This window comes from Watersipora subatra, chromosome 1 (assembly GCF_963576615.1).
Source record: "Watersipora subatra chromosome 1, tzWatSuba1.1, whole genome shotgun sequence".
NCBI classification, from domain to species: domain Eukaryota; kingdom Metazoa; phylum Bryozoa; class Gymnolaemata; order Cheilostomatida; family Watersiporidae; genus Watersipora; species Watersipora subatra.
The window spans coordinates 53,954,204-53,964,326 of record NC_088708.1 but is presented as its reverse complement, the minus strand read 5'-3'; the positions used below and the strand labels follow the sequence as shown (position 1 = coordinate 53,964,326).

The window sequence follows — 10,123 nt, the reverse complement described above, 5'->3', positions numbered from 1 at the left end:
TACTGCTCATGTACGTACTTAAATTAGGCTAGTTTTGTATTTTTACCCTCATCTCTACCTACACACCATTCATTTCCTATATTACCAAGGCTACACAAACAAATTCAATAAAATGCAGTGTTTTTAATAAAAATATTTGTTCCAACATGCGAGAACTTTGACAAACGAAAAAATCTCGGAACAGTTTAACTCTGTGTGATGAGGTTGAAAATTATTATTGTCAATGATTGTATCACATGCATTGTATTATGTCAATGCTATACAAATACATAAAAAGTGTAAGCCTTTCAAATGAAAGCTTGTCTTTCATCTTAAATTAAGAGTTGTCTCATACTACATATTCTATAAGTAGAAGACAACTTCATAATACAATAATCCTAATAATCCTGCGAAAGCAAGCAGGCAATCACAGGTATTAATCTTGTCAGTTGTTTGATTACCTTATGCATAAGCTTTCAGTAAGTTTATAATAATCATAAACAATATTTTTGTATTTGAGAAACACCTGCTAACAGAAAAAGGACACTCACATAAAGTAGAATCAGTTACTTGATTAGATAGGGTTGCACAGCTGGTATAAAACTGATTAGGTTCACAGTTTTCTTAGTTGGCACTACAAGCATGCTATTTTAGTAATAATGACAATTTTTAGTTTAAAGCTGAAGTACATTATCACTATTCGCCTCTAATATACTAGCAACTTGTCCATGAAGTGTGTAGGTAACAGCCAGAATGAAATGAAAAGACAAACCCAAATGCGAAAACAGTGGTTGGTCAAACGAAACAGCTAGTTACGTGTATAGCTTGTGTTTTTATATCTACTGCAATAGTCTAATGCATTACTTTTTCTTTTAATCTGCTATTCAAAGCTAGATGACTAAAAAACTCGTTCTTGGTAGAGCGGCTTGTTGGAAACAAAGGGATTGTTTACTCCTGATAATTTTTATTTACAGCGAGCTCATTATCTTTCGTTTATCACTCATTCGAATGTAGCCTTAGTTGTTAAAAAATATATATATCCCTGCTATTCAACATCTTAAAATATATATAATACGTTCACACATAGACTTACAATACAGAAAAGAGGGTCTTCGAACACGCTGTTGAAATGGGGATCGCTAAGAAATCATCGGTTTAGTGTAATTTCGATGGAACGTCTAGTGTTGCGGCATTTTTGTGATGTACATGTATTTTATTTAGAATCTATCAACAGTATTTATTGGTATAACTTTTTAATGTGAATCAAAATCAGTAAATGTGACCCTGGGTCAATTTTTAGAAGTTCCTTTCAGATAAAAAAATGGACGCAAAAGTTACATTCAAGAGACTTCGTGTTGTTCATCCATTACTGAGCACTGTGTCAGATATCAGTTTTGGAAGAAAACCAGGAGAACCTATTTTGCCAAGGAAACCAGCAACTACTATGACCCATGAAGACAACAACACACGCAAAAAGGAAATTTAATCACCTATTCATCTTAGACACAACACAGACCACCCCAGGATGTCAGATGCTAGCTGGATGGGAAAACCACAAATCACTTTATCTCGCCATAATATATACATTTATTTATATGCTTATTCAGATTCAACACAGCTCATCAAAATATTGCATAAACATCGGAAAGAAGAGACGCGAGAGCTGAGCAGCCATTCAATCCTATAGAGAGCCTGTACAGAGTAGAAGAGAGCCTCCATGCGTACATCCCCGAGCTACAACAAATGATTGAGTATCTTACATAAACAATAACTGCATGACTTGAGCTTACACTTTAATCTTTGTATTTTATGCTTTTTACTTTATGTTAGTTTTAAATTTTATGTTTTATGCTAGTTTTGTTTTTTATACATTGGTAATGTCAAAGCAGTCCTCAGAAACTATCAAACTCATGAAAAACAGTCCTTTCAACTATATCTCCATGGGATTCCATTTAATCATGGAATTTCCCAAGGAGCTGGCTTCTAGCAGCAAGCAGAGCCAAAAAAAAAATAAGCTTTAAGAATTTTCACAGCTAAAATAAATTTTTTAAAAATATGACATTTATAGTAATAAAAAGAATGGAGCGAAATACATACTCCAGAATTTTTCTAGATTTTTAAAGCTAAAAACAAAAGAGATAGAGACACTTTTATAAATTCCACGCTCAGAAAATTGGCTAAGTTTTTTAAACATCATGGGCTTCCCAGAAAGATGAGCTCACCCGCTCCACCACAGCTGGTCTGTTGTGATATGCACAGTCAGCAATTGCACAAAGTTTGCAAAATGCTGACTAGAAGCCAATTAGAAGTTATTATTCCCAGACAGCTGGTATATAAGGAGCCTCTGAAAGTGATTAAGAGAGAGGACAGGGGCGAAATAAACAGGAGGACAGGCCAGAGAGAGGCCACGCCGGATAGGCCAGAGAGAGCGGGCCAGGGAGGCCAAGTGGGTGAAATCGTATACCCCTTTTTCAACTGTTGCCTCGAAGAGATAAAGCCAATTGGCTGAATACTACGATAGCATTTGTACGTTTCTGAGGACACGTTTTTATCACTCATTTTGACCAGATATACACTTATCATACTACGGACAACGAATTATTTGAACAAATTTCTTCATTCATTTTATGCCCAAGTGAGGCTTGCTATTGATAAATATACTTTATATCGAAGCCTGAGATAGGCCAATCTATTATTGATACGACAACAATATTTTGAGTTTGCAACCAGCACTTGAAATTGACGCCCTAGAGAGGCTATATACTGATAAAACAACAATCATTCTACAGAGGAACATACATTGGTGCCCAAGCGAGGCAAGACAACTACTGAGCTGGCAGATAAGTATAAAATATTCAGGAGAAGACAACTTGTGTCAGAATTGCAGATACGGTAACAGATCATACACAAAAGTCGCAGGATTGATTTGACAGTTGATTGATATAGAGAAAATTTCTTTACCTGGCAGGAAGAGCCACTTTGCCAGTTCGAAAAAATTTATTTGTTACGTGAGAAAAGCAGTCAGGAGTGCTACCTTACACAACATTATATAGAACCACACAAAAACACAATTGCATTTACAAGTTGTATTTTATTAAGTTTTGAAACTTTCATTTAGTTTGAATAATTATATACATACATATTTATAAAATATTATTAAATTTTCTCCAGTGACAAAGCTGTAGCTTTGCACCACACTACGAGTAATTTAGAAATACATTATATTTATACAAACAAAAATATATTTATATAGTTTAAATATATTATATTATTTCGTTTATTGCATATATTATTTAATTTATTATTTGTTATAATTTTTCTCACGTGACAAAGTGGACGCTCACGCCGAGATTTAACCTTGGAAAAATATTTTGTGTATGATATCTGTTAAATTAGCTATATTGTTTTAAGATTTTATTTAGTACATTTTAGAATGAAGGGAGCATTACGAGACAGCGCCAGATACCTTATTGGCCTAAAACCAAAGACAAGAAGAAGAAAACACGAAGAGATGAGTACAGATAGTGAACATACTGATGTTGAGGAAGACAACTTGGAAGGAGCTGCTGAGACTTCACAACAGGATCTTGAACCACAAAACTCACAGCAGACTATGCAGGATGCAGGAGGAAAAGGACAACCTAACATGAATGATGACATCACACCCAATCAAGAACAACTACCTCAAAGGAGTGACACACCCATACAGATGATAGTGAACTCTACTGGAGAAACTTTAATCTACAGACACAATTATCCCACAATCCCTGAGCATCAGACTCAAGATCTTTATACCCCAGGAACTTCGAAAGAGAGGAGTGACAGGATGCACACCCAAGTTCACCTGGAACCGCCATCAAGCTTTATAGAGCCCATAGATGAGATTAACCCTTACTCACGACACTCGAAACCACTGCAGATGCGGAGAAAGCTACATTTCCTGGACCAGCCATCACCACAGACTCAGGAGAGGACTTTGGAACCACCACTATTGACGATAGATGAGAGCAATCAACCAACAATAGGAGGATATTCTGAGACAGAGGAACACTCACCCAGTTACAGAGGAGCTAGCTATATAGATGAAAATACATTGCCAGAATGGAATGGAGGAAGACAACCCCCATCTTCAAGAGATGCTGAGATGGATTGCAGACCAAAGACGACGATGAGAAAGGAGCGATGGAACACAGACTCATCTTCTGATGAACACAGCCCACCCAACCATAGACGATATGCTGAAGAACTTACCTATCATGGACAGACGACTCCAAGATCTAGACACCAAAACGCACCCACTTATCAGCCGAGAGGACAACCTACAAGAGATCAAGGACAAATAATGGAGCAATTACATAGAGGATCACAACAGTTCAGAGAAATGGATGAAGCAAGCAGGACGCAAAACAATGGAGCTAAGTTGATGGATCAATGGGCTAGGACAGAAGCACAGAGGGAGCACAGGCTACCATATGAGGAATACAGAGACTGTAACAAATATACAGAGAAAGTGCATTCCAGATATGAAGCAGATAGTGAGGAAGAATCTACGACATACCAAGAGCGGAGAGAAAGCTCAATGTCAGCACAGCCAGGAAAGCGAGGACCAAAGGCTACAAAAGAGATGACACCATTGCCAGTGCAGTTGAGTACATCATATCCACAAAATATTCCATCATTTGATATGACAGGAGAAAGCAGGAGATATCTAGATGTAAGACAAACAATGGAGCCACGCAACAGTCATCAAGAACGGGGAGGAGATAAGACAACCCTAAAGATACATTGCCAGGAGACAGCAAGAGACAGACCATCTACTCACCAATGGATGGAGGCACATGAAAGAGCTACATGCAGAGAGCCTATCTACAAGGAAGGAAAGCAGATGCCAATGAGGAATATGCAACAAAAAGAAAGACGAGGAGATCCAGTTGTAAGGAAAAAGAATGGAAAAAGGAGATACATAGTGTATGAGACCACCTCTGATGAAAGTTCCAACGAAGGCGAAGATATGCATTACACCTACAGCATGCCAGGTAAGCTACCGTATGAAAATTACAATGGCCATACTGATGATCCTAAATTACATTTACAGATGAAACAAGCAACAGAGGAGAAATCATGTTCATGTAGAGGGAGATCCAGAGGAGGTGGAGCAGAGGCTAATGACAGAGAGCTATACTATGACAGACAACACCGAGAGGAAATCAGACAGAATGGATACTATGACACAACAGCAATGCCAAAGAGGAGTAACAACTTCCAGAACGATGACATCAATAACAGCAGCAGGGGACAGGAAAACAAGAGAGAGAAAATACTATGGAGCCAGCCTCAACAAAGCCAGGAGTTTTGGGTACCCCCAGATGAAGATGATGACTCCATAGAATTCCACAAACAACAACAAACTACTGCTAAATTGACGGAGAGCCAAGCCATTGACCAAACTAACAGATTGACCACCAACATAATAAACGTGGCCACAAGATTACCAGAGATAGAAAAATTCTCCAATAGCCCAAGCTCTGACCTAACGTTTAGTGAATGGCTAGATAGCTATGAGCTGAACTGCAGAGCTTTGAGTATTCCAAAAGAGAATTGGGGCAAGGTAGTGCCACTATACCTAACGGAAGGAGCAATGGTTATGTACCGCAGCCTTATTGATGCTCAGCCAGACTTAGGAGATGACTACGGCAAACTCATAAAAATATTAGGAGAGGAATTCAATGCAGCGGATGGAGTGGCCACATCAGTTGACCTGAACACAAGAACTAAACAAGAATCAGAAAGTGTTGGAAAATTTTATGCAAGCATTACATCCATGGCCAGGAGACTTTTCCCTACTATGGCTAAAGATGCACTCGATCAGATTATTCTAGCCTCATTTGTGCGAGGTTTACCACTAAACTATAAAAAAGGGCTACTGAATAACCCTAGCATTAAAACAGCAGCACAAGCATTCAAGGCAGCACAGCGCATGGAGAGAACAAATCTGATGTTACTGAAGGACAGCATTCCAGAAATGGTGAATACAATTGGCAAGGATAAAGAAGAAGAGCTGGAAGCAATGAAGAGAAGCCTGAAGAACTTGGAAATGAGGCAAGCTGAGCTGCTCAACATGAACAGAGAAAGAGGCAATGACTACAGGAGATGGAGTTACCAAGGACACCAACCGAATATACACAGTAGAAATTACAACAATCCTCAACCAAACTGGAAACAAAACTATGGCAGGGATAGACAACTCCAACGTAACCACAATGACAATTGGAGACCAGCACAAACTCACCGCAGAAATTTTAACAATAATTCATACAACCACAGTAGAAGACCAAACTGGGACCGAAACAGCTACAAATACCACAACAACAACAACACCAGAAGGAACGACAGACCATGGCGACATGATAGAATGCAAGCTGCACAACAATATAATCAACAACACGAAGGACAAGAGTTTACCACTTATGGTAGACCACAATGCAGAAACTATGGAGCCACTGGATATAAACACTATCAGTGCAATGAGATAAGGAAGCAACCACATTCACAAAAGGACAGGAAAATCAAGTTACAAGACTCCGGACATGCATTAAAAACTATCCCCAGGCACACGGAAAGAAGAGGATTTATCAATACACTACGAGCAACTGCTCTAGATGGAATTAACACAATTAATGCAGGAAAACACAACACTAAACCCTTGGAAAATAACCCTCCGTGGACACCAGCTGCAAAAGTGATAAAAGATAGCCTAGGACAGGAAAACGACACATTCACGGATATGAAAGACATACAAGAAAAAGAAACTAATGCTAAGGATCTACCAGATATGTCAAAGAGAGTACAAAATGAACGCGCTGAACAAAACGAGGACAGGAATAACCCAAACAAACTACAGCACAAAGAAGACCAGGAGCTAACACGATTGGTAGAATGGGTTACAAGCGATGAAGCAAACTCGACCTATGATAAAATAAAAACCACGCAGAGCGGAAATAAAAGTGATTTAGACGTCAACACAAATAGCCTGAACACCCCGACAGCTACAATGGACTACTATGAAGAAGAGTTAATGAAAAGAATCGACGAAGCACTAGCCAGAGCACATAACACACGTAAAATGAGTATACAATACAAGCAATATTATGATAGAAAAGACAGAGACATACCATTCAGACTTGGAGATCGTTGCTATCTATTTAGATCTAAACTTGCGAGGAATAGCAACGCAGCTCTGACAAGCCAATATAGTAATCCATATAGAATTGTGACATTGAATAACGGAATTGCAGGCATAGTTCCATGTACAGATCCGTACGCAGAGCCAAAACGAGTACCCATTCAACGATTAAAGCTAGATAGAAAAGAGTTCACACCGACTTGTGAAGATTATACGCGCGACAAAAACTTCAACAAGCTCGCAGAGGAAATGACCTCTACAGATTATAGCTGTAATTGTGATGAATGTGACCGACTGGAGGACCGGGACGAACACTGCTGGCCTACACCGAATAATAACTCGACATGCTACAAAGATCTACGGCTATACAACGGCGATTCCTTTAAAATCACTGAGACTTTTGCTAATAATGACGGTGATCCAGATTACTACCCCTTACTATCAGAATATGACGAATACCCCTTACTATCAGAATATGATGGATACCACTTCGGACAGAAAAACGATGCAGATACATATGAGAGAGATGATTACGGCATATACAAACTGAGAAGTAGAGAGAAACAGAATAAAATGCCTGACTATCTATATCTATTACAAAGACGAGGAATAAAGACATAGCAGCTGACTACTATATATGTAAATATCCATCTATACTTATCCGTAGCCTCGTTACTACTCGTTAGCAATAGACATGTTACTATATCTTAGACTTATATCTATATATTGACTTAAGCAATAAGAACGACTTACACATACTATTTTAAACGAACTTACAAACGATACTTATAAAATGCGTAGTTATCAAGTTTAGCTTATAGACGTGTATAAAAGTTTGGTGTATACATAGAATTACAATTGATTGTTTTTTTTATTTTGTTGTTTCTTTTTTTTTAGTAGCCTACTTATCTAGAGAACCATTGACAACGATCCCTTCTCCTTTACTTTTCTGAAGACCTAGGAGACAAAGACCATGTGATTATTAGAACTTGATGAACATGGAGGATAACTACAATAAAGCGTTCGCCAGCTCCGAATCTATATCATCGGATTTGAATACAACCCTGTTGGCCGGGCCTTCAGCCACTTTATCTACAAAAGAAGGCTGGTTGAAACATCAAGATAACGGATGAATGGCTTAACTAAGTGTCAAATGGAAGATAAGAAGAGACAAAGAATTACCAACAGATGATATGGACTTGGACAAACAATTCTACCTTTATGGATTATGGCTAGACCTACATGTCATCATCAACATTGATTATGTTTTCTGATCAATAGCCGAAAGATATGCAGGAGTAACGTTTTCAAGCACGAGGACGTGCTCACTTGTGGCTGGTGGTGTATGTCAGATATCAGTTTTGGAAGAAAACCAGGAGAACCTATTTTGCCAAGGAAACCAGCAACTACTATGACCCATGAAGACAACAACACACGCAAAAAGGAAATTTAATCACCTATTCATCTTAGACACAACACAGACCACCCCAGGATGTCAGATGCTAGCTGGATGGGAAAACCACAAATCACTTTATCTCGCCATAATATATACATTTATTTATATGCTTATTCAGATTCAACACAGCTCATCAAAATATTGCATAAACATCGGAAAGAAGAGACGCGAGAGCTGAGCAGCCATTCAATCCTATAGAGAGCCTGTACAGAGTAGAAGAGAGCCTCCATGCGTACATCCCCGAGCTACAACAAATGATTGAGTATCTTACATAAACAATAACTGCATGACTTGAGCTTACACTTTAATCTTTGTATTTTATGCTTTTTACTTTATGTTAGTTTTAAATTTTATGTTTTATGCTAGTTTTGTTTTTTATACATTGGTAATGTCAAAGCAGTCCTCAGAAACTATCAAACTCATGAAAAACAGTCCTTTCAACTATATCTCCATGGGATTCCATTTAATCATGGAATTTCCCAAGGAGCTGGCTTCTAGCAGCAAGCAGAGCCAAAAAAAAAATAAGCTTTAAGAATTTTCACAGCTAAAATAAATTTTTTAAAAATATGACATTTATAGTAATAAAAAGAATGGAGCGAAATACATACTCCAGAATTTTTCTAGATTTTTAAAGCTAAAAACAAAAGAGATAGAGACACTTTTATAAATTCCACGCTCAGAAAATTGGCTAAGTTTTTTAAACATCATGGGCTTCCCAGAAAGATGAGCTCACCCGCTCCACCACAGCTGGTCTGTTGTGATATGCACAGTCAGCAATTGCACAAAGTTTGCAAAATGCTGACTAGAAGCCAATTAGAAGTTATTATTCCCAGACAGCTGGTATATAAGGAGCCTCTGAAAGTGATTAAGAGAGAGGACAGGGGCGAAATAAACAGGAGGACAGGCCAGAGAGAGGCCACGCCGGATAGGCCAGAGAGAGCGGGCCAGGGAGGCCAAGTGGGTGAAATCGTATACCCCTTTTTCAACTGTTGCCTCGAAGAGATAAAGCCAATTGGCTGAATACTACGATAGCATTTGTACGTTTCTGAGGACACGTTTTTATCACTCATTTTGACCAGATATACACTTATCATACTACGGACAACGAATTATTTGAACAAATTTCTTCATTCATTTTATGCCCAAGTGAGGCTTGCTATTGATAAATATACTTTATATCGAAGCCTGAGATAGGCCAATCTATTATTGATACGACAACAATATTTTGAGTTTGCAACCAGCACTTGAAATTGACGCCCTAGAGAGGCTATATACTGATAAAACAACAATCATTCTACAGAGGAACATACATTGGTGCCCAAGCGAGGCAAGACAACTACTGAGCTGGCAGATAAGTATAAAATATTCAGGAGAAGACAACTTGTGTCAGAATTGCAGATACGGTAACAGATCATACACAAAAGTCGCAGGATTGATTTGACAGTTGATTGATATAGAGAAAATTTCTTTACCTGGCAGGAAGAGCCACTTTGCCAGTTCGAAAA

At 38.3% G+C, this 10,123-nt stretch overlaps 1 long non-coding RNA gene across 1 annotated transcript; it reads right to left on the bottom strand.

The window, feature by feature from the left end:
- Positions 1-1,374: 1,374 nt before the first annotated feature.
- LOC137410500 (uncharacterized) lies at positions 1,375-7,395 on the bottom strand. Its single transcript, XR_010981218.1, has 3 exons — positions 7,152-7,395; positions 4,231-4,298; positions 1,375-1,713 (listed from the first exon to the last, which is right to left on the bottom strand). It is a non-coding gene; the product is annotated as an uncharacterized lncRNA (long non-coding RNA).
- Between the last annotated feature and the right edge of the window lie 2,728 nt (positions 7,396-10,123).